This window comes from Symsagittifera roscoffensis, chromosome 5, assembly GCF_963678635.1.
Source record: "Symsagittifera roscoffensis chromosome 5, txSymRosc1.1, whole genome shotgun sequence".
Lineage (NCBI taxonomy): Eukaryota > Metazoa > Xenacoelomorpha > Acoela > Convolutidae > Symsagittifera > Symsagittifera roscoffensis.
In genome coordinates this window covers 48,077,178-48,101,263 of record NC_087066.1, presented here as the reverse complement: position 1 = coordinate 48,101,263, position 24,086 = coordinate 48,077,178, and the positions used below count along the sequence as shown (strand labels likewise).

Below are 24,086 nucleotides of genomic sequence, written 5' to 3'. Positions count from 1 at the left end.
ATAGCAAAAAACACAGACAAAACTTCGAGTTTTCAAACTAAATTTTTTTTCAATTGTCTTTTGATGTTTTTAGGCCATCAATCAAACATATATTCTTTTTACAAATTTTACGAAATTATATTTTTTTAGAATTTTGGTTGCCTGAGTGAGTTGGTTCTTTTGATATATTTTTTCCATCAATTACCTCGGTCATTTTAGAGTAAATCATGATTAATTAGAAAAAAAAAACAAATTCACCCATCAACGCTGTGAATTTTTGCTGAGAAATTCGAAAAAATTGACCATAGCAATTCTGGTAAAATTCCAACCAATTTAAGTTCAGTTCACTTTTTGTTTCAACGCGTTTCAATTTCTATATGTACGTTTTATTCGGTTAATTTAAAGCAGGACTGAGTATTCTGTTTTAGAATATAATATTAGCGACATGGGCCCGGGGACGGATCTAAGTTTTTCTCGAGGAAGGGCTCGGACTTTCAAAAAACATTCGCATCTTTTATCGACCTTCTTTTAGGTTTGACTAAATTGATTTTCCGAGCTCTCCTAAAGCACTAAAATACCCTTGAAAGAAAAACAGACCGAATGATGCGTTTTAAGGCACTTTAGGCGCTGCCACCTTAAAATTAGTTAATCAAAATTAGCTGCCCCTCCAGTCGCTGAGGCGAGAGGCGTCGCACCCACACCCCTCCCCATCGTCATTACAGACCATCAAGCTTTGAGCAGGGCATTAAACGCAAGCAGAAAATCAAAAAGTAGCCAAAGTAGGCCAACAAGATGAATCGACCGATTAATACCCTTCAACATTGAAAAAAAAAACTCGGCAGGAAAGAAAATGGTCTGAACAGACTACATGTTGCAAAATGGAGTTGGGTTGGCAATATCCCCAAGCGGGTATAATGAAGAACTTGTGGTGGCATCAAATAGTTCGTTCATAACTAATCTTGATAATTTTGACCACTTAATCATGAACAACTCAGCAAATCAAAAGAGAGCACCAATTCGGCTGATCAAAAAGCGCGCTGAAAAAAAAAAAACGCTAGCCACCCAAATTAAATCTTAGGTGCATTTCAAACATTAAAAACAACTAGAAAGCGGTCAAGGAGATTGGTTTTATTCTTTCAGTCACTAACAATCACACGAGCACTCTGTCAGAAAGAAACAAATTACCCAGAAACTTAAAACTTGTCAATATAATCCAAAACACAAACACACGAAAAAAAAAGAAACAATGAGGCGACAAAACAACTTTAAAGGATTTGAGAATGGATTTTTACCGGAGAGCGAAAATAGTAACAGCCGAAGAAGAGGAGAAAATAAAACTAACAAAAAACGTGGCAAGGAGAGTCGGACCGCGAAGAAATTCGACAGATCTTTGCTGGCATTGGGGGAAGACGACAACAATAACAAAGTTTGAACGTTGAATAGCAAAAAACACAGTCAAAACACAGAGCCGATGGACACCAGTCGTAACCAAAAACACAAGAGAGGCGAAAAATTATCGTCTGAAAAAAAAAGAAACTCATTCCGAAGATGATATTTATTATTCAGCGAAAACACTGAAAACCAGACGGCGCCGACCCAGAAAACCAAAGTGGACACTCAAACGACAATTTAAAAAAAAGACTGCGCGTCACAGAAAGAAAAACAAATACAGTCTATGACACAAACTGAGCCAACAAACACCAGAGAGATGGACACCCAGACAGAATTACCGATCGAGGTAACAGAAACATACGAAAACTTTAAGAGCCCACACACTACAGGCAAGAGGAGAAACAACCTAACGAGAAGCCACATACTACAACATCGATCTCCAGAGACATGCAACAACCAGAACAGATTCAGCTGGAGGCAAGCCAAGAGATGATAGGGGAGGGGATTTTTGTAACTGTGAATCAAGAAACAAACACAAAAATAGAGAAAGACACGCCCTTTATAGAAAAACCTACAAAAAGTGTTAAGACTACAATTTATCTCCGCTGCTATAGGAAAGGACAGAATGCTGCGTCCTCCACTAAATTTCTCGAGGAAGAGAGACTGGAGGGCACTGAAATGCTCATACAGCCAGTATTGGTATAATATCCGCAACCGTTTACATGTGCGGGAGGCTTACTTCCTAATCGACGAGTCGGTCGATCTCCCTACCAAACTCAGGCAGACAGTACTTGAAAGTCTCCTCTTAACCCACCTCGCATTAACGGCAGCGCTGGATTTGTGCCAGAACATCTGGTGTGCACATTACAACCGCTTGGTTGTGCAAATGGCAAAGGGATGCCGAAAAAGTACCGAACAAGGTACAAATTTAAAACCAGTAATGGGAAAACAACACTCATTCCAAATGGAACCCACTTTTGAACCAAATGAGAAGATACAACTAAGTTATGCAGAACCTATCCCAGACGAATCAAATTCTGATGCTTACATCGATGTTGCTGTTATAGATGAATGGTCAAAATGTTCTACGGCTAAAATAGTGTCCAGCACAATGGCAGACAACGCGATAAAATGTATGCAACGCTATACTTCAGACAATGGGGTATCATGCAAACTAAGATGCGACCAAGCACAAACAACTCGACCTAAAAAAGCTTAAGTCTTTTGCAAATCAAACAACATAAAACTACTTTATGCATCCGTAGATGATCATAGATCATTAGGAAGATGAGAAAAATTGATACAAACACTGCTTAAGGGTCATGAGAAAAGACGAAAACAATACCAAAAAATACAATCGAGGACCCACAAACCAGATCGCCAGGAAAACAGTTTACAAAAGAATCACCAACTGATGTGACGCCAGAGAACAAGCCAAGCCTAAAGAGCCTGATTTTAGAAATCGGAATTAATGAATAATCGCCAGAGTATCAAATACGCTTAAAAATCCTGGAGGCAATAAGGCCGAAAACTGCAGAAAAACCGGTCGATATTGTCGATTTAGTATCACCCATGGCTTGCCCGAGGAAAGGCACAGAACGAAACCAACACGAAGTTCTATTAATAAACAACACACAGAACCAAAACTTCGAAGAATAAGAACGACCTTTTTTGCCCAAGAAATGTACCAAAATATTAAAAATTAGACTCTTAAGCTTCAGGAAATGTTCGTTAATGCAAGAATGATCTCGCCTCCATCCGTTTGTTCAGATTTGGGATGGGTAGCTTTTTAAAATTAAAATGTTTCCAATTAAGACAACCCTTTATAGTATCCAAACTTTTTCAATGCAGTGACTTTTGTTAACTAGTGCCAGCCAGTGGAGCGTATTTGGTGCGGGGATCTACACGGCTTTGGCAAAATTTCATTCAAATCTATTTTCGGGATCTGTCAGGGTCAACTGTTGCACCAGTATGAGTATTGAATATACAAAACAACCCTACAATCCCTCCAATTAAATTAAGAAACTCCTTAAAAAGATTGAACATCGGTTTCTCAAGTTTTAACTTTGAGGCTAAAATAAAGTGATCTTATTATAAATAATCAAATAAAATAATCGAAACAAAATTGTGTTATTTGGCTCATTGTGTATACTTTTAAATTGATAAAATAACACAATTCACTTTTCATTTTCACTTTTATTTAAGATACTGATATTGGCAATTAAAACCTGCTAATGGTAAATTTTAAAGTAAATTTACCGCAACTTTATTTAGAGAGTGTTCCAAGAAAGAAAGGAAAAATATATATGCTCGGTGTGGTTTTTTTTAATCAGATCAGTTTTTAAAAAAGTGTTTTCTCTTGATCCATGGATGATTCGTGGGCTTTGCCGATTTAGTTAAAATAACTTGTCGCGAATTGCCCTGACACGAGCCCTGACACGAGTAGTGTTGCTGTGTTAACGATACTTTTTCGGTCAAAAGCTTTAGTCGAGTTTAATCGAGACAAGCTATGAGTCTACATGGTAAATCTCGACTGAATTACTTGTCCCTAACACCTGATGTAGTGAAAGATACAACCTGATTGTGGGGTAAAATGGCATAGGGTAGATAACATTAGGGTAACTTGTCCTGCTATTAAAAAAATCTTTGATACTGATAAATTAAATAGCTATTTTGAGTCAAAGTTTTTACATGACCTCCATAGCTGGATTGGTTCCTCCATGTCTTGGGTTGACCTCTGAACACGGGTTGACCTCAAATGAACAATTTCATATAATACATTTAAATATCGCACAATTTCAAACAATGAGTGAGCTTTTGATTCAATTTTCAAATACAAAGTTTGTTTTACTAGCGTTTTTTACATGGCAGAAAAATTTTTGCCACAAAAGAAAGTCCAAAATTCAAGGAAAACTTTTTCTTTTTAATCGCAAAATCAGTTTTTTTGTTTAATGATACAATTTCCAAAAAATCGAGCAACAATTTGAGCATTATTATCATAATGTAGGTTGAATTTTTGGCCTAAATGAATCGATTATGAGTTTTGCGTAAAAAACGACTATGAAAAACGACAATGAATGAATTTAGTCTGAAAAAAAAATAATTTTTTCAATTTTTATTTAGAAAGATATGTATCAATCTATCAAATGATACGTCCACAGTTTTCAACCATTAGATTTTTGGAGTAAACTTTTTCTAGCCAGATACAATAAAAGCAAAAGAGAAAAGCAAAAGGAATTTTGCCACTTAACATATAGGTTTCTTGTAAAGAAGAAAACATTGGGTATTGTGTTTTCGGGCAAAACACATAAACAAAAGCAAAATTCATTTTTCTGTTTAGAAAAAAGCATATCAAACAATTTTCACTAATAAAAAAATGTTTGCCATACAATATGGAAATAGGTATATCATAGACTTTACGTTGAAAATTCTGTAAGCATTGAATTGTATGAAATATTTGATCAGCATTTTTTCATATATGAAAAATGTGTGATAAACATTTTTAGTCAACTCGGGCTCATGTAATCTGCGCGCTTGTCATCAATGAATATTTTATTCGTAACCAATTTTCAGAATTAACACATGTGAGTTATGACCGAGGTGTATAACTCATAGAGTAATTTCGGATAGGGTACACCGTCTGCTCGTCACGCTATCTTATTTTCGGTCGGATAGATTCGTGCAACTTCTTAGTCTAATACCAATCCTAATCTTACTCTTATACTATCTAGTCTCAGGTTGTTTAACTAGTCTCTGCTAGGCTCAATAGATCTAGGGTATACTGGTTTATTGCGGTTGCTGAAGTCTTCTTGGAGAGTCAACTAATTTCTAAGTTAAATTCAAATCTCTCTGGTGCTGAAATTACAAGTAATTTCAGCACTTACAAATAAGTGGGTTGTTAGTGTTAGTTAGATGGATCATGATTGGTTAATATTAAATACTTTACAGTGGTAAAATATCTAATTTATCCAATCATAAAATGTAGTTTAGATCAGGTTCCACCCATCCGGGTTTTACAGAGTTTTTTAGAATAGTCTTTCTGCAATTCAAAGGATGGATGATGGACGTTGATATTTGGCGAACATCTTATTTCTTCTGGGTTTTCTTATTAGAGAAGTCCCAGATTCAATCGTTGTGTCTTCTCAAGACAACGACTGGGTTTTCGCAACAAACTCAAATCTGATTTCAGAATGGTTGGCTATGTCAGGTTTTTCTGTTTCATTGATGAGAACTTCTTTGTGTTTTGATCTTGTCTGGGAATGGCGTGGAGATTGTGCGTGGAGGGGATGCCTGGTTACTCGGATCTGTACGTATACTTGAACATCGAGGTGGTCATTGGTCTAGTTCAATGAAGTCCTTTTCTGCGAAGTCAAGTCGTACTCTAAATCCTTTGAGTTGTGATTGTGGGCGGCATATTGATTGTGGTTGGCCATTCTTTTTCGAGTGTAGTGGGGTCGTTTTGTCTTTGGATGTTCGTCCTTGGTGTTGTATTCTGATCTATGTATTGCATAATGTAATTTACATTTTATAAAACTTTTATTAGTTTAATATTTTTTAATTATGATTTTAGTTAGTTGTTTCTACAAAAGCTTTTGTTTTAGTTCAGTTATTTTGAAGAGTTACTCACCCTTGAGTAGCTCTTATTAAAAATAGGAGTGTGTGTCACAAAGCGTGGATGTAGCACGGTGGGTTAGGCCGGCTATAGAGCATGCTCAGGACGTCCTCTTCTGGTGGGTTAGGCCAGGAGTGGGAGTATGATTGCATGCGGTTTTTGTGAGAGGTCCTGTTATGTGACAACGTTTTATGTTGGGTTTGTTGTGGTTTTTCTTATGTTTTGTTGGTTGTCCTTTTTTCAAAAATCAAATTGTTTGTGGTATGGGTTTGTCTTTTGACGTTTTTGTGTTTTATTATTTCTTTCTTAGACTTTATAATAGTCTTCAAAAGAATAAATTATCCAGTTTTAAACTGGGTTAATCCGGTTTGGGTACCGTTGGTTTCCTTTTCTTAGTCATGCTGTTATGCTATGTGTTGTGGTGTTTAGTAAGCTGCATTGGTTAGTTTTGTTTAGTATATAATTCCTTTCCAACCGGGTTAAAGGAAAGTTTGAAACTTGTTATCGTGTGTTAGAGTTGTTGAGTGTGAAAGCTTGAAACTGAAAATCATTATTTTAAACAATTCTTCGTGGGCGAGCTGTGCGAGTGTGGATAGGATTTCTGTGCGAATGAATGGAAATATCAAAAGGTTAGTACTGCATTTTTGTTTTATCAATTTACTACATAGAATTTTTAATTTTACTGCTATTTATTGGGAAAGATTAAGTTACAAATTTTCATCATAATTAGATTTACTGCTTGTGGGGAAAAATTTATAAATTAAATTACTGCATTGGTATTATATTTATTTAATTGTTGGTGCAAAAATTTAATAGAGTTTTAAACAGTTTGAAGAAGTTTTCAATTTTTATTTTCTTTTGTGAATTTTTCAGATGATCGTTGGGTGAAGGCTAAAATTCTAAAGAAGACATGAATAAAGAATGGTTAGTTTCTAATTTTAATAACTAGTTAATAATATGTATAGTTCATACTTACCTGTTAGTCGTCGGGGAAGAAACCGTGGGGGAAGATGTCGTGGATAAGATCTGAAGTTGTTAGTAATTTAGCTAAGATGCGGATGATATTTTTAGTTTGAAGCAGTGGCCAAAGCAATTGAAGTGCTTTAATGATGGTTAGTTCTTCAGTGCCAACTGCAAACTCGTAAGGTGTGCTTTGGATTAGATTATATAATTTGTGATTGAATTTAGTGTTGTGGATGAATTCTAAAATGGGGATTTCTATAGGTTGAACAAATTCGTGTGGGATAAGGAAGGGTCGGGATTCTTCGGCGTTGAGGGTCTTGGTGATGGGGCAGAAGATATACATTTGGGTTATGGGATCATAATTTCGAAGAATACCATGAAGGTTAGTATCTTTAATGCAATATGTGAAGTTAAGAAAGAATGGTGATGTGTATTTGGAATTGATGAATTGAAAACGATGGTGTGGTTGTCTGGAGGGAGTGTGTAGGTCAAAGTGATTTTGGATGAAACGATAATATGTATATGTGTGTGTTTGTTTAGTGCGCAACATAATATCGTGTGAGCAGTGCAAATCTCTTTCATGTGGTGCAACGAAATGAAAGGTTAGTGAAAATATTTGGAAGCGTTCTTTAAAACTTTCGCAGGCTTGTGTGTCTGTTAGTGCTTCTGAAATAATGTGGTCAAACTTGCGATCGAAGATATTTAGTGTAAATACATATGGTGTTTTAATGAAAAATTTCTCGGTGATTTGTGGGTTAGCGAAGCGATCGTCGTCTAAGAATTGATCTTGGTTAGCTCTGATGATGTTATGATCGTAATATTCTAGTGTATATTCATTAGCTCGGGGTGCAGTGTGTGTTTTTAGTGATTTTTTATATCCAATGTAAGTAAATTGTCTAGGTGTTAGTGGTGTAGTGAGTCGATATAGCATGTCCTTATTTCGTTCTATATCGATGTGAGTGTTAGATAAAGGTAAGCAAAGGGGATTAGTAAAATGATAATATGAGGTCCAAGAAAGAGTAGGCATTAAAACGTACTCGTCTACAAAGCTGCGTGTTTCGTTAGTGTCGTGAGGGGTGTTTAAGGTGTATTGTGGAAATGAGGGTAAGGTGATAGCTAAAAATTCTTTCGTGTTAGTGTGTTTTGGATGATTTATATATTCACGGGCTGCTCCTGGTTTTGCTGGGAAAGGATGGTTGGGGAATTTTCTTTCAAAAGTGCGGTAAGCTCTATTAGTGCTGAGTGAAGATTCAGTAGATGTGGATGATGGTGCTAATGATTCGGTATAAATTGAAGAGGGTGTAGGGGTAGGAGGGTTGGATGAATCTATTGTGGATGAAATTTGGTTTATGGTGGGGGTGTCAAGGTGGTAGGGTTGTTGTTGTAATCTAATAAAATTATCTAGTTCTGGGGAGATTTGGGGGGTATCTGGAGAATTGGATGATCGGTCTGAATGATATGAAGAATAGGTTGGAGTGACTTGGGAAGCATAAGAGGGTGTAGAATTGGTGGGGACAGGGTTATTTGGTGTCATTGGTTGAAAAGGGGGTTGGGAAAAAATTGAGGGGTTGGTGGGAAATTTATTGGATGGAGATGGTTCAGAGTCGGCAAATTCATCGGGGGTTTCAATATTCGGGTTATTGAGTTGTGATGTGGAGTATAAAACTGAGATGTGTGAATTAGTATCGGAATTCATGCCTGATGTTACATTACTGGTTGGTAAATCGGGTGGTGGGAAAGCAAAAAGTGGTATTATTGTAATTGGAGTAGTGAGGTTGGTTGGGTGGGAATTTGATCGGTGTAGGGATCCAAGTTGTCGGCTCATCGTGGGCTAAAAAAATTATTATTTTGAGACTGAAAAGGGGTGGTATGGGGTTGTTCTATAATTTGTTCATAAGTATTTTCATCTTGTGAGTGGCGTGTCATTATATGTTGGATGGGACTTTGTGATATGGTTGGTCTAAAATTTGGGTGATGTGTTATTGCTAAGTTTCGAAAATTACGTGGGACTAGGGCTAATGGATGGTTATGTGGTAGGGGTGTTAACTGTGGTGCTGTTGGCGTTGTGTCTACATTGTTATGTTCTTCGTCGTATGTGTTCTGTCTTGTTGCTATTTTTGTGTTGTATTCTTTTATTTGTGCATCTAAAAGAATTTTGTTTATTGATGTAGAAAAAAATTCCAAAAAATCCTGCAAATAGTATGCGTGCTACACTTGCTTGTCTATTGACTTGTGTGTGTATAGCACATGTGTTATAGATTCCTTTTAAGAGTGAAAAAAGAAATCCAATAAAGTTAAACATTGCGTATAAAATAGTCAGTTTTTCTAAGATGTAGTAGGGCCATCCTAGAAAATCAAGAATTTCATTCTTGAGTGTAACAAAGCTAAAAATATTGATGGGTGATATATCTTGGGGACGGTATTTTTCACCGTTTAGATATATATAATCTTTAATGTCTTTAAAATATCCGCTATAGTCTTGCGTATAGATGTCTGCAAATCCTGCGGTTTCGGCAAGTTTGCGTAAGTTTTGGTCAATTGATTGTCTTTGTATTGTGTCCATTTGTGTTAATAGTTCTTGGAATTGTTGTGTTCTAATGTGATGTTGAATATCTGATTTTGAGTATATTCCTATTGATTGTAAGTCTATATTTGGGTTTCGAGCGATAGCGCGAATGCTTTCTGGTGAAAATTTTTTGAGTGATTGCATTAATGTGGGATATGGGGTGAGAAGGTAATATTTATCTTCATCAGGGTTTAGTTGTACTACATTGTGGCTATTTTCTGATCCACATGGGACTGCGGTATCCCAGAAATAGGTTCTTCTTGAAAGTGTGTCAACGAAATGTACTTTGTTCTTATAAAAGATAGGGATTCTTTTATAGCAACGTTTGTCTTCAAAAACGTATAGTGGTGATACCATAAAATGTTTCCTTCATAGTCTAAAAAAATTGATCTATTTCCTGATAGTAAATATCCTGCGTAGGTTATTTTTAATACTGCTAGTGCAAGTGATTGTAATATTTGTGTTCTTTCTAATTCGCATAGTTGGTGTAGTGTTTCTAATTCAGAGAGTGACATTTTTTGAAAAATTCGGCTAATCGTGTAGTCTAGTTTCATATCTAAGTGAATATCATAGTGGATATTACCGAAATATGTACTATTCATTAGTGATAGTTCTTGTAAACGTGTGCTTTGATCGTCTTGGGGCTTTAAATGTCCACCAGGTTGACCTGTATTTTTTTGAAAATGAACTGGTATGTATGATGTTCCTTCATTTGGAGGATGACTTGTGGCGTATGGGTCGACTTTTATTTTTCCAGTGGTCATGTCGAATCCTTTTTCGTATTCAACTAGTATTTCGGAGTATTGTGTTTTGTGAAGTGGATTTCTGTATTTACATGCAAGTTCTGTTTCTTGATATATTTGAAAACGTGTCAATTTATTTTCTATATTATGAATGTTTCTAAAATTAGAACTTATTTTTCGTAATGGATTTACTTGTTCATATGGTTTTGATTGTATAAAATATTTTTCGTGAAATTTTATCATTCGAGCGTGTATTTTTGCTACTTGAAATGTTGTACATGTGTCTTCGGGGAACCAAACAATTGTTGCTTGTGTTCTTGTTGTAGGGTCACAATAGCCTTGGTCGTTTTTACAAGGTAATCTAATTCCTTGATAGATCATTGTGTTGTCTGATAAATCTCGTGTGAGTTGAATTTTTTCGAGTTGTATTTTCCAATCGAAAAACATTATTTCTTGGTATCCTTTATTTTTTGTGTCTGCTTTGCAGTTTGATGCGTCATTTATACCAATGTGTGGTATCCAGTGTTTATCGTGTATATCATAAGTTAATCGTCCGTGTGCGCCGTTATATGGGTACTTTTCATCTAATTTTATATGTCCTTGATATCTTTCAAGTTCTGCTTGATGTACAGAATCTGAAAAAACTTGGAAATATACTAACTTTCTATCTGTGTTTTTATTTTTTGTGATGTTTAGTCGGAGTAACTCGTTTTTACAATCTTCGGGATTGAGATGTAAAAGTCGTTCTATATTACTCTGGTAGAATGATTCATGGTCAAGTCGGTTTTTATTTCCGTTTGAGACTTGTGAACAATGTACTTTCTTTTCAGAAAATGTTGCTGTGAATTTATATCCTATTACTGTTGTTGCTCGGGCTTTTGAGTAAAGTGTTGCGATTACATTTGTAGTTTCTATGGCTTGGGGTTCTGTTTCGCATTGTGATACTTGATTTATTGCATACTTGTGTAGTGTTTTTTGTTCGTTTTCTTCACAATCGTAATGTATTACTAATAAATCTTGTGGTCCTGTGCGGGGGGAAGGGTTTATGTTTTGATTTGAGGTTATTAGAAAAAGGAGTTGGAGAAAAATTAAAATTTTTAGAATATACATGTGTATGACAATCCTGAGTATGGGTTATAAAATGTGATGTAACCAATTGTCTTTTTGGTATATCTGTCGTATTTGTATATTACTTCAGTTGTTATAAATGGTGGTGGTAGGGATTGAGCTGTTATATTTGGTGGATTTAATGGATAGGGATGTTGAGTAATGTTGTTTAATTTAACCGTGATTTCAAATTTTAATTGTAGACTATTCTGTTGGAGTATTTGGATGTTATGAGCACGAATGTCTTCGTGAATGACTTGTCTATATTGTAGTCTATTAATTGCCCAGTTGTGAAGGCGATTACTTTCTAGATGTTGTCCAAATAATGGTGGAGGTGCTGTAAATGTATTCCAATCTAGTCTTAAAGGAATATTTGTTGATGATTGTTCTCGATATCTAGCGTCGAGGTTATTTGGGAAATTTAAGTTAAAAGGTGGTGGTGAAATCTGGCTTATTGATGGTGTTGATGGTAGTGATAATGTTTCTGGTAGTGATGAGGATGTTGTTGTATCCGTAGAATTATCTATTGGATCATTTACTAAATTTAGTTCACCTTGTGTGAATGAATGTGTTGTCCAATATGGTAGTCGTGATGCTTGGTTTGGGGGGTTAAAAGGATTTTCACGTATTTGTTCAGATGTTGGTGTTGAACCTAAGTAATCCGATGGTAGGCTTGAGGTGCTACGTTGTGAAAGAAGCGTAGGGGTTTCTGGTAATATACCAATGGGGTTTTCTGGAGTGTTTTGTGATGGGGATTGAGGTATATCAAAATGAACTCGGGGAGTTTGAAAATTTCTGTTTCGTCGAGGATGTATAATTTGTCTATTTATTTCGACTGTATTTTGGTTTTGACTAGGATTTCTTATTCTACTTAATTCTTGTGGTAGTGTTGAGTATAAGTTATATGTTGGTTCGCTTAGAGGTGCTTGTCGTTGAACTGGTTCTAGTGGTTCTGATAAGCGAGCGTGTCGTTCTTCAAAGGTATATGGGTTATCTTGAAAAGAAATTCGTGTAGATGTTTGGGGGTTTTGGGTAGTTGAAAGTGGTGTCGGGTTTTCTTGGGATGATGTCGGTGAAGACTGACTATGTGATTGTTGGGTAGCAATTTTTGATGGCTTTTTTGGTCTATTCTTTTAGTGAAAAAATTTATGTTTATTATAGTATTCTTCTAAAAAAAGAATTAGAAGGATTGTTGCTAGGGCAAATGTGAGGATTGCTTTCTTTATACCTTTATACATTTGCATATGGTCAAAATGAGGGATGATAAAAATGTTATGAAAATTACAAATAGTAGAAAAATATCAGTTCTACTGAAAATAGTTCGTATCATTTAGACAAGTTGTATGAATCGTACCTGTGGATATAATCAAGGGTTTTTGAAAGTTGGAGAAATAGTTCGAATATAGTGTAGAAAATTTAAAAAATATTACAAAAAATGATTAAGATTATTAGAAAAGATTCAAGGATATCAAAAAGAAATATTATGAAAGTTTCAAGTATCGTAAAAAATTGTTTGAGGTTTGTGATAATTTTAGTGACTGTTTGATAGAAGAGCATTTAAGAAATGACTTCTTTATCGAATATTTTTTGTTGCTTGGGGCAATTTTCAGGTGTGGTCGGATTATTTATTAGTTTTTTGACAAGTGGGTTGAGTTTTGTAAAAAATTGTTGGGGGCAATTTTTATGGTGATCGGGAGGTCTTCTTTGTCTTTATTTTCATTTGTCAAATGATCTGGGGTATTTTTGAGATTTTTATACTTTAGGCTAATTAAAATGGTCGTTCTTTTACTTTAGGCTAATTTAACATATTTGTTTGGGGGATATTTGAGGTCTGAGTTGGGGAAATATTGTTGATCTTTGGTTTATTAGATAAGGGAGGGTTATGATATTATGGTGATATTTATTTTAGTTGTCAAGTTGGAGTGGTTTGCTTATTTTTGACCTGGAGGTCGTAAAGTTATAGTTATAGATATGCCTGGAGTTTAATATCGTTCGTCTAGTTGGTTTGTGTTAGAGTTAGAGAAGGTGACGGATTGGATGAATCCTATTGGCTAATTATGAACTAGAATCGCTGCGTGTTTGTCAGCATGTTATTTCGAAAAAATGAAAATTCAAAATGTTTCAAAGGTCTAAGATTGTGAAATACAAAATTAAAGTTGTTTTTGAAATTCGACTTTCTTTAATATTTTAGATTGTGGGATGAACAATCTATAATTTTTACGTGGTTGGTTTCTAAGTCGTGAAGATTCTCTATGTTCTGATTTGTCGATTTGTTCTTGGGGTATTATTTGTTCTGTCATTTTTCTATTTTTTCTTTCTTTTTGAGATGTATTTTGATCTAGATTTTTTGTATTGTTTTTTGTGGTGGTTGATTTTGTTATTTGGTTTTTGAGGTGAAAATCTTTTTGTTCCTTTGTTGTATTTTCCGTATGTGGGTCATTTTGAATAACTTGTAAACCTGTAAAAGAATATAATTGAGTTAGTTCGCGGAGTGCGTATTCTTTTGGATAATAAGGTAATAGGTTATTTCGGTGTTGAACGATTTCTTTTTTGTCTGAGTCGGTGATTTTATATGTGACATCAGTGGGTTTTGCAATTATTTGGTATGGTCCTTTACGAAGGGGTTGTAATTTTTTCGAAATTCCTTTTTGAGTATTAAAATTGGGTATTAAAACAAATGTTCCAATTTTTAAATCGGAGGCTGGTGTAAAGCGTGAATTTATTTGTTCATTAATGTTTTGCCTTTGTAACAATTTTTTTGTTACTTTTTGGTAAATTTCATTGTGTTTTTTAACTCTGTTTAAAATCCTTTCGGTGTGTGTACCGGAGGCTAATTTAAGAATTTGTGGGTGATGAAAATGATCTTCATCGTGTGTATGTAAAGGTAGGTTATAACAGATTGAGTCTTTATTTGGTTGACAATAACCTTGTGCGTTTTTATGAGAGTTTGCTGTATACATTATTGGTTTGCGTAGCTTTTGGTTAAAAACCATTTCATATGGTGACATTCCTAGAGTTGTCGTAATTTGTGAATTATATGCTAAGGGAAATAATTTGACATCTGCTGACCATTCGGTGTATCTTGTATCATTTCCATTGATGATACATCTGAGATATTCTTGTAATGAACGGTTCATACCTTCGACTAAGCCGTTTGTCCAAGGTGCGTGAGATGTACGTGGTTTGTGTTTAATGTTATATAGATGACATAGTGTGATGATTTCATTATTTATGAATTCTGTACCGTTGTATGTAACTAAAATTTCTGGTAGTCCGATTTTGGCTATCCAGTGTTCATAGAGTGTTGTGTAAGCGTAATAAGCGTTACAATGTGGTACTGGGTTAAGTGCTACATAATGTGTAAATGCGTCAACAATTACCATAATGTAAGAGTTTCCTTCGGATGAGGGTGAAATTGGTCCTTTTGTATCAAAGGAGATACGGTGGTTAAAGTACAAACTTTGTCCTTTAAAGTCTTGTTTTTGTGCTATTTGTTTTTGATTTGGATAAGGTTTATTTAGTTGGCATACTATACAATCATTGCATAGTATTTTTATCCAAATTGGTGCATTTGGGAAATAAAAGTTTTGTATGAAATTTGAATATGTTTTCTCTGATCCAGAGTGTCCTTTAATATTTTGTGTATGTGAAATATTAAAAGCTATGAGAATCATACTTAGAGGGAGACAGGGAACTGTAGATTCATTTAATTTGTATTCTAGAAGGTCTGGGTTTTCGTTAATTGTTGTATTATTGAATTTTCGAAAATATCGGAGGAGTGTTTTATTTCCTAAAATAGTTGTATCTGCCTTGACGGGTTTAGTTTTATATTTGTACCATGATTTTAGTTGTCTAATTAATGGGTCAAGATTTTGGTATTGTTTCAATGTTGAAATTGTAATTGTTTCTGTTGGGGGGAGAAATATGTTTTCAATTTCTAATTTAGATAAGGGTATTGTATCAAGTGGGTCATGGAGATCAAAAACTTGATTTATTGTGTATTTTGAATCGATTGTTTGTGGTCCTGATAAATTTATTTTATCAGTTAGGTTTTCTTTTTCAATTAGTGGAAAAAGGTCTTTTTTATGCGAGTGTTGTTTTACTCTTTTTTGTTGGGTGTTATTTTTTATCCATTGTGAATATGGGATTGGTTTAAAAGTTGATGTTCCAAGTAGGTCAACTTCATAGTGATTATTTTGACAATCTAAATAAAGTGGGAAGTGTTGTAGATTGTTTATCTGTGATTGTTCAACGTCAGTTTTTACTGCATATTTGCATTCTAGTCGGGGTGATGTTTCGTTTTTTGCAAGGTAGAATTTTATATTTTTGGGTATTTCAACTGTGGTTTTACGTGTAAGTAATTCCGGTGGCGTATTTCGACTTAATGTGTCTGGTAATGCAAGATTTTTTCCTGCGGTCCAAACTATATGTAAATTTGGGAATTTCATTAAAATTAGTTGAAATCTATAAACTCGGTGGTTTGGATTAGACTTTTGTGTAAAAAGAAAGATGATTGGTTTATGGTCTGTGAATAGAACTGTGGGATGTTTTGATCCAAGTATCAGAAATTCATATTCTGTTAGTGTATATATTATGGCTGTACATTCTCTCATTAGAGTTGAGAGTCGTAGCTCTGCTTGAGTGAATAATCGAGAATTTGCTGATATGAGGTTCATTTTATTTGTACCATTATGTGATTGTAATAATGCTGCGCCGATGCCAAAGTTCGAAGCATCGCACATTGCATAAAATGGTTGATTTGAATCTGGAATTGTGTTTGAAATTTGTTCAGTTAGAAGTTTTTTAATTTCTTCAAAACGTGCTTGATGTTCTGTGTTCCATTCAAAATTATTTTGTTGTCTAAGTATATTATAAAATGGTCTTAGGTATAATTGCATTTTGTAGACATATTTACTTAAAAAATTCAACATTCCAAGGAATTCTTGGATTTTCTTTTTGTTGGTTGGTGGTTGGAGTTTTTGAATAGCATCAATGCGTGATTTTAATGGGGTGATTGTTTTTCTTTCTATATTATGTCCTAAGAATTTTACTCTTGTCAAAAAGAAGTGTGATTTCTCGGGGGCGGCCTTCAGATTTTCGTTCTGAAGTATTTGGTGATATTGTTCTAAAACATTGAACATTTCTTCTTTAGTCTGTGATTGCATAAAAACATCGTCTAAATAGGTGATTGCGTTTTTCTTGAGTATTAGTGGTCGAAAAATTTTGCTCATAAAAGCTGAAAGTGCTGCTGGTCCTATGGATATTCCATAGAATAAGCGGTTGAATTCATACTGTTGGTTTCCAATAACAAATTGTGTTAAACGTCGCGATTGTTCATCTAATGGCATTTGATTGTATGCACTATTCATATCTGCGGTTGTAAAGTATTTTCCGTTTATTTTTGTTAAAATAACTTGTATTGGTTCAATAGGCCAATTACACTTTGATTCATCTATGAGTGAGTTGAGGTATCTAGCGTCGAGAACGATTTTTAATGATTCTCCTTTGGCTAGAATGATAACAGGGTTGATAAATGTGTTACCTTTTGGTTGTTCTTCTTTATTTACTGGTGAGATTATATTGTATTGTTCTAAAATATCAAGTAATCCGTTTACTTTATCGTGTAAATGAATTGGTACTTTACTTGCTCTTTGTTTTTTGAAAACTGCGTCTGGTTTTAATGGGAGATGTAGTGATGAGCTGATTTTGCCAACATCAAATTTGGATGTTGCATAGACTGATGAATATTTAATTAGCTGTTTGGCTAATTTTTCAAATTCGTCTTGTGTTATTTGTGAATGTTGGAAATTAAACATTGTTAAAAATTTCTGTTGATTCTCTGTGTAGTTATTTATGTTGAATGTCGGTTTGAAATATGGGGTTTTTGTGAAATAATCCGTATTTCTTTTTTCTTTACTTATTATATTATTTATGGATAATTCTTCATTAAGAATGGTGGATTGACAAATATCTAATAATTGGAGTATATTATTTACGCGATATGCTTTTTCGTATATTGGTGATATTGTAGCGTTGGTTTCGCAATAGCCTAAAAGTCCTAAAGGTAGTGTTACTTGATAGGGTGTATTGTTGTATACATGTGGAGAAATAATATCTGAATTCGAGTTTTTCAAATATTTTATGGATGAAATTGTGATTTTGAAAAACTTATGGATAGGTTTGAATTCAAAATCTGACATATAGAGTTGTTGTTTGTTTTGTTTTTTATCATATTGGTGAACTTGTTTTATTGAAAAATTATATATGTTTCCTGATAGTGGTTTCAGGTGTTTTCTTTGTTGGTTATATATTGGATAAAATTTTGAAAAGAATGGTGGTTGTTTGTTTAATCTTTGAAAAAATGTTAGGGATGTGTCTTTTGCTTTTGTGTATTTATCTTTGATTAGTATTTTACTGTTTAATATGTTGATTGTTGGTATATATTTAGAGATAAATGGTATTCCAATGATATTGTGTTTAATATCAGTGATATGGAATATTTGTTTAAATGGTTTAGTTAAAATTTTATTTTGCTCCATTGTTCTTGTGGGGAGAAGAAATAATTGAATTTTTCCATAGTTTACCAATGTTGATCCTTGTGCTGTTGCTAGTTTACTGGAGGTTTCAAGAGGTGTTAGCTTTGGGTGTAAAGTTTTTATTTCATTCCATGTGGGAATGTTTATTATATTTGATTCTGCTCCTGAATCAATTAGAAAATCAATTTCAAGATCTGGTGGTTGAAATTCTTCGCTTCTTGGACTTTCTAAAAGAAATGGTATTGTCCAAATTTTTTCTTTGGGTTCTTTGGGACTTTCTAAAAGAAATGGTATTGTCCAAATTTTTTCTTTGGGAGTTCTGATTGATTTTCATATATGTGTGATGGAAATGGTTGTTCATATATAATAGGTTCATAGTCATTTTCGACTGCTATCATATTGATGGAGATAGTGTTTTCTGTTTCACTTTCTGAGTCTGATGATTCACATTTTATTTGATTGAGTTGTAACATATCATTTACTGTGCCGTCAATACCTGGAGGGTCTGGTGTTGTTTCTGAATTTGATTGTACTTGATTTATATTCCTTTGATGTTTAGGTGTACTACTTCTATGGCGATTATTAGAATTATTATAATGGTTATTATTCCTGTGTGGTGATTGGGAATAATTTCTATAACGATTATTATAACTTGAATGTCGATTTTGTGAATTATTTCGTGATCTGTTTTGGTAATTATTGTTTGGTCTGTTATAGTTCGATCTATTATATGAGTTATTCCTTGATCGATTATTCGGGTAATTCTGGTTTCGGTTGTTTGAATAACTTCTATTCCGATTATTGGAGTAGTTTCTATTCCTATTGTATGATGAATTTCGTGATTGATTGTTTGGATAGTAATTATTTCTTGATTGGGAATTAGATCTAGAAACAAATTGTGTTGTATTTGAATTTGATCTGGATTAGTTATTTCGACTATTTGGTCTATTGTAGTGATTTTGTGATGAATTTTGCGTATTTCTTCGTTCTGGTGATCTTCCTCTATAACTTGAGTTATATGGTGATTGATTTCTTGTATAATTGGTATTGTTAGGGAGTGGTTTTCCTGAACTGTTGTTGCTGTACACAGTTTTTTTCGGTAGATTTTGATCTTTTTTCATGTATTGATAGAATGATTTATTTGGTTCTTTATATTTTTGAGGTTTATTTTGATTGTCTTGCTGTTTTTGTCTACATTCAGAAATACTATGTCCGTATCGTCGGCAATAATTACACAATTTTTTGAAAGATGGTTTGCCTTTAAAGTTTGGGTGTTTTTCGTAAATATTGAGTATTTCAGTGATTTTTTCAACGAGGTCTGTATCTGATTCCTGTATATTGTTGATACTTGTGGTATTTGTTTCGATTCGGTTAACATATTGTAATTTCAGATTTTCTGTTTCTTCGAGTTTCATTGTGATTTCTGCTTGTTCTAGTTTGTCTACTAGTTTTCGAAAATCTAAATTGGGTTCTCGAATTGAAGAAGGATGGGATGCTCTCTTTTTTATTGCTATTTTTCTTAGTTGCGGTGTTAAGGTCATCATTAAGATTTCTGTCATCTTTGTGTTTTTATAGTCGTGTGTATTTAATGAATATGCTTTTCGAACTAGTGTTTTGATGCGTACTGCTAATTGCTTGATGGTTTCATTTGGTAATCTGCGAATTTCATTACATAAAACTCTTTGTTGTTGTTTGTTTCTTTCGGAGTCAAACATTTTTGAGAATTCTTGTGTAAACCTTTTCCAATTTGATTTTATTTCTATAGGCAATACTGAAAACCATTTTTGGGCTGCGCCGTCTAAAGTTGTTTGTATCAACGCTGTGCGTCGATGTATCCAGTTTTGATGTAGTGGCGTATTAATTGGTTCAGGTCCTATATTTAAAATCAAATTTGCTGTTACTGCATTTAAATAGTCTTCTACAGAATTTTCAGGGTCTGTTCCTGTGAATACCATTAAAGGTTTATTTGATGTTATTGATGATCCACCCATAAGGTATGGATTCATTGTCATTTGTAATGATTCTGCTGCATTTGGTATTTGAGAAAAATTTGAAAGTTGATTTCTTGTTATTTCGTGTTGTTGAAGATAATATGGGAGTGGTATTTCATTTTACATTTGTGTTGGTTGATATGAGTGTGTGATCATTGGGTTTTGTTGCTGAATTGGTTGAAAAGATTGTGTATTAATTGGGTTTTGTTGCTGAATTGGTTGTTGATTTTGTGTATCTATTGGTTGTGGAGAAAAAATTCTATGATATGTATGTGGTTTCTGTATTCCTTGTCCACGATATTCTTGATTATAGGGTGCAAATATATCTGGTTGTAAAAAATCATCATCTGAGGATAAGTAATCCATTTGATAAGATGTTTTTTTTTTTTTTATTTTGTTGAAAAAATGGATAGTTTTCACTACGATCCTGTGAAGGATGTAAATTTGTTTGAAAATTTACTGAATTAGTTTGTGCCATTGGGTTATCCCAGTTTCGAGATCTTGTATAATTACTAAAATTTTTTCGTGGTTGATAATTTGTTTTTGATGGATGTGTGTAATTATAATTATGGTCTGTAAAATTGTTTCTAGTGAACGTTTTGCGTGTTTTTGGCGGTATTGTCATGGGTCTGTATGTTTGGTAATCCATGTGTGAATATTTTGGGGCAACTGAAGGTTTAACGGTTGATTGTAAGGTTACTTGTGTTTGTGAAGGGTTTGTATTTCTTGGTGTTGTTAAATTTGGACGTATTGGTGAAATACTTTGTTGTGTAGTTGTTGTGTGTACGATTTCTTCATTTATGAAGTGTGATGGTGTCTGGATATCTTGTTGAGTGAGGTTTCTAGTTCCATTGAGGTTTTCATTGTGTATGACTGTGGAGTTTAAACTATTATTTTGCATATCAGGTAAAAATGTATTATAGTTTAATGGTGTTGCATCAATGGTTAATGGTATTACTCTTACATAATCTCTTACATAAGATATCGTACTTATTGCTTGACTTGAGATTGATTGTGGGAAGTTTATGAATGCGGGATGAAACCATTCGGGGTCCCAAACATAGTCTGATTGTTCTGTGATGGCAGTATCATCGTTTGAGTTTTGGGGTCTAAAATTTTTTCTTGCTTGTGAAATTAAATCAATATTATGTGTGAAATAATCTATTATGAACCATGCCAAAATTTTTTGTAAGTCGTGTTTTGTATGTTGTGAAACTTCATCTTTCGTGAAATTTTCTTTAATTATATTTAGAAAACTAGAGAGTAGTGTGATTTCATGTCGTACTCTTATATGTTTAGATGTTTCTGTCGGTGAGACATTTGGTATCTGGATTTCGTTTTCTAATATCGAGATATAACTATATATTATCGCAAAAACTTCATTGGTGAATATGGAGTTTGCTCTTTGTGAGTTATGATATTGGAACCTTTTTATATATTCTGAGAATACTTTTGAGAATTCTAAATCAAGGTCGTCTGTTTGAATTACATATTTGCTGTGATTCTGGTTTGGTGAGTTGAATTCTATGGAGTAGATTCCGTATTGTTGTGTTAAGTTACATATATCTTTCAAATAGTGATCGATAATTTGTCTTTTGATTTTTACATCTGGGAACTCTGTTTTACATGGACTGATTCTGGGTTCAAACAAATTTAAGAGTAAATTTTTGCAAAATATATGCTGTCCTCTATCAGTGGTTGCATCTACGATAAAGGGGAAGATATCATCATCATCTGGACTTTCTTCACCTGGGGTGTATGTTGAGCTCATTTTTTCGTTTGATGACTGTTAATATGTAATTATCAATGTGTCTAATTGGTTGGTTCCAATTGTATAAATGTACTGGTTTGTGTTTATATTGCTTTTTTATTCTTCTTTTTCCTATTTTTGATGAATTTGAAGTTGTTTCTGAGTCGGAAAAATATAATTGATCGTGAATGGGGCAATTTTTATCTATAGATTCCTTTAATTTATAAAGTTCGTCTAAACTGCTGGTTTCTGATTCAGAAAATGCGTTGCGGTTTTTGGAAAATCTTTTTCGTGTAATTTGTCTTTGTTTGGTTATTATTTTTCTTTTTAGTGTTTGTCGTTTTGTTCTGATATATCCAACTGTTTGTGTGTGAGGTGTGATTACAAGGTCGTATTTTTTGTTATCTATTTCACAGTTGTGCAAAACGATTGTTTGTTTGTTTCCTAGATTTTTAAATCACATAAGGTTTAGGATGACGGATGCAAAAAGTTGTTAGATGATTTCTATTTTCTTAAATTGTTAGTCCTTACGATTTTTTGGTTAACTTAACCTGGGTCTATTTGTTCAGGGTTGGAGAGAAAAGTAATTCGATTCCGAAGAATGATTTTTACTTTCTCGTGGCTAGTATAAGCTAAGGTGTTAACTTACTTAATCTTACTTAGGGGTAGTGATTGTGTTCAAGGGTTGGAGAATAGTAAATCGATCCACAAGGTTCAGGTATAATTAGAACGCGAGTAGTTCGTTAGATACTATTTTAAAACTTACTAAGTCTAAGATTTATCCTGGGTCTGGTAAGAGGGGGGATCAAGTGAAGGATGAATAACCGAAGTTCTTCACTGTTTATCCTAATTTGAATGATTAGTTTGTTTAAAAATTTCTATTAGTCCTGGGTTTTTAGAAAGGGTTGGGTAGTGAATCGACGTTTGAGGTCGTTAGACACTAGTTAAGTGGGTGGGGGAGAACAAGGTTGTTCTTTTTGATCCAAGGATAGGCCTTGATGATCAAGTTTTAAATTTAATTAAGTAGAAAATGATTTAAGATCCAAGGATAAGCCTTGATGATCTGATTTTAAAATTAAGTGAATTTAAGTTTTAATAATGATTTAAATTTGTGTAGAGAAAAGATTTAGTGTTTTTATGATATTAGTGAGCTTATGAATGCTGTTATGTTTAGGTGATGAAGCTGGAACAACAGGATGATTTATAATTACTAACCATTTATTGTCATGCTACTAATTTTCATTTTGATTTTTCAATAAATATTTTTCAAACATGTTTTGTATATTACTGCAGAATTTAGGAAAACGATCTGAGATCTCCTTATCAATCGTTATTGTATATTAATAATTTGGTTTAGCGCCTGAAATGATTTTGAAGATTGACTTCAAGATTTTATGTTTGCAAATGAAAATCTAAATTCATTGCTAGTAATATTCTAAATACAAAAGTTTGTGTTGGCTTTTGCCGAACTATCATATAACTATATGGTAAGTTTCTACTTTGTCGTATGTCGTCTCTGGTTCGAGGTCTTCTTGCAATTCCGGGTAGTTCTGTTATCGTTCGGAATATTGGCTCTGATCTATTGAGTCGTAGAGACATTTCGATTAAATTATTGTCGTATAACATTTTGTAAATGTTTTGTCTAAATTCTAATCTATTATTGGTTAATTCTAAGCTATTAAGGTCTTGTTCGAGACTTATGGTCGCACCAGATGAGTTATGACCGAGGTGTATAACTCATAGAGTAATTTCGGATAGGGTACACCGTCTGCTCGTCACGCTATCTTATTTTCGGCCGGATAGATTCGTGCAACTTCTTAGTCTAATACCAATCCTAATCTTACTCTTATACTATCTAGTCTCAGGTTGTTTAACTAGTCTCTGCTAGGCTCAATAGATCTAGGGTATACTGGTTTATTGCGGTTGCTGAAGTCTTCTTGGAGAGTCAACTAATTTCTAAGTTAAATTCAAATCTCTCTGGTGCTGAAATTACAAGTAATTTCAGCACTTACAAATAAGTGGGTTGTTAGTTAGATGGATCATGATTGGTTAATATTAAATACTTTACAGTGGTAAAATATCTAATTTATCCAATCATAAAATGTAGTTTAGATCAGGTTCCACATTAACAGACTGACAAAAATTGACCTCTATTTTTTAACAAATAAAATATTTTGGGTTTCTAGGTTTTTGAGAGTCTACAGTATCTGAAAACGGATACGGGTTACAATCTAAAGAAAACAAGACTCCTCATATCCGACTTTTCCCACAGACTTTTAGCCCGGCAGATGTAGTTTTTTGTTACGATTTTCAGAAAAAAAATATTTGGATGAAGCCAGTTTTGAACGCTGCATTGTTAAATAGCAAATGCTTGTTCCGCTGCGTTTACATTTGCAAAGATTATTCATTCTAGTTTGTGTAAATCAATGTTTGCTGCTTAACCTAAT

At 33.8% G+C, this 24,086-nt stretch overlaps 1 protein-coding gene across 1 annotated transcript in view; it reads right to left on the bottom strand.

Moving 5' to 3' along the window:
* LOC134846979 (tektin-4-like) overlaps positions 1–24,086 on the bottom strand; it is a 145,278-nt gene that overhangs the window by 54,352 nt on the left and 66,840 nt on the right. The window lies entirely within an intron of this gene.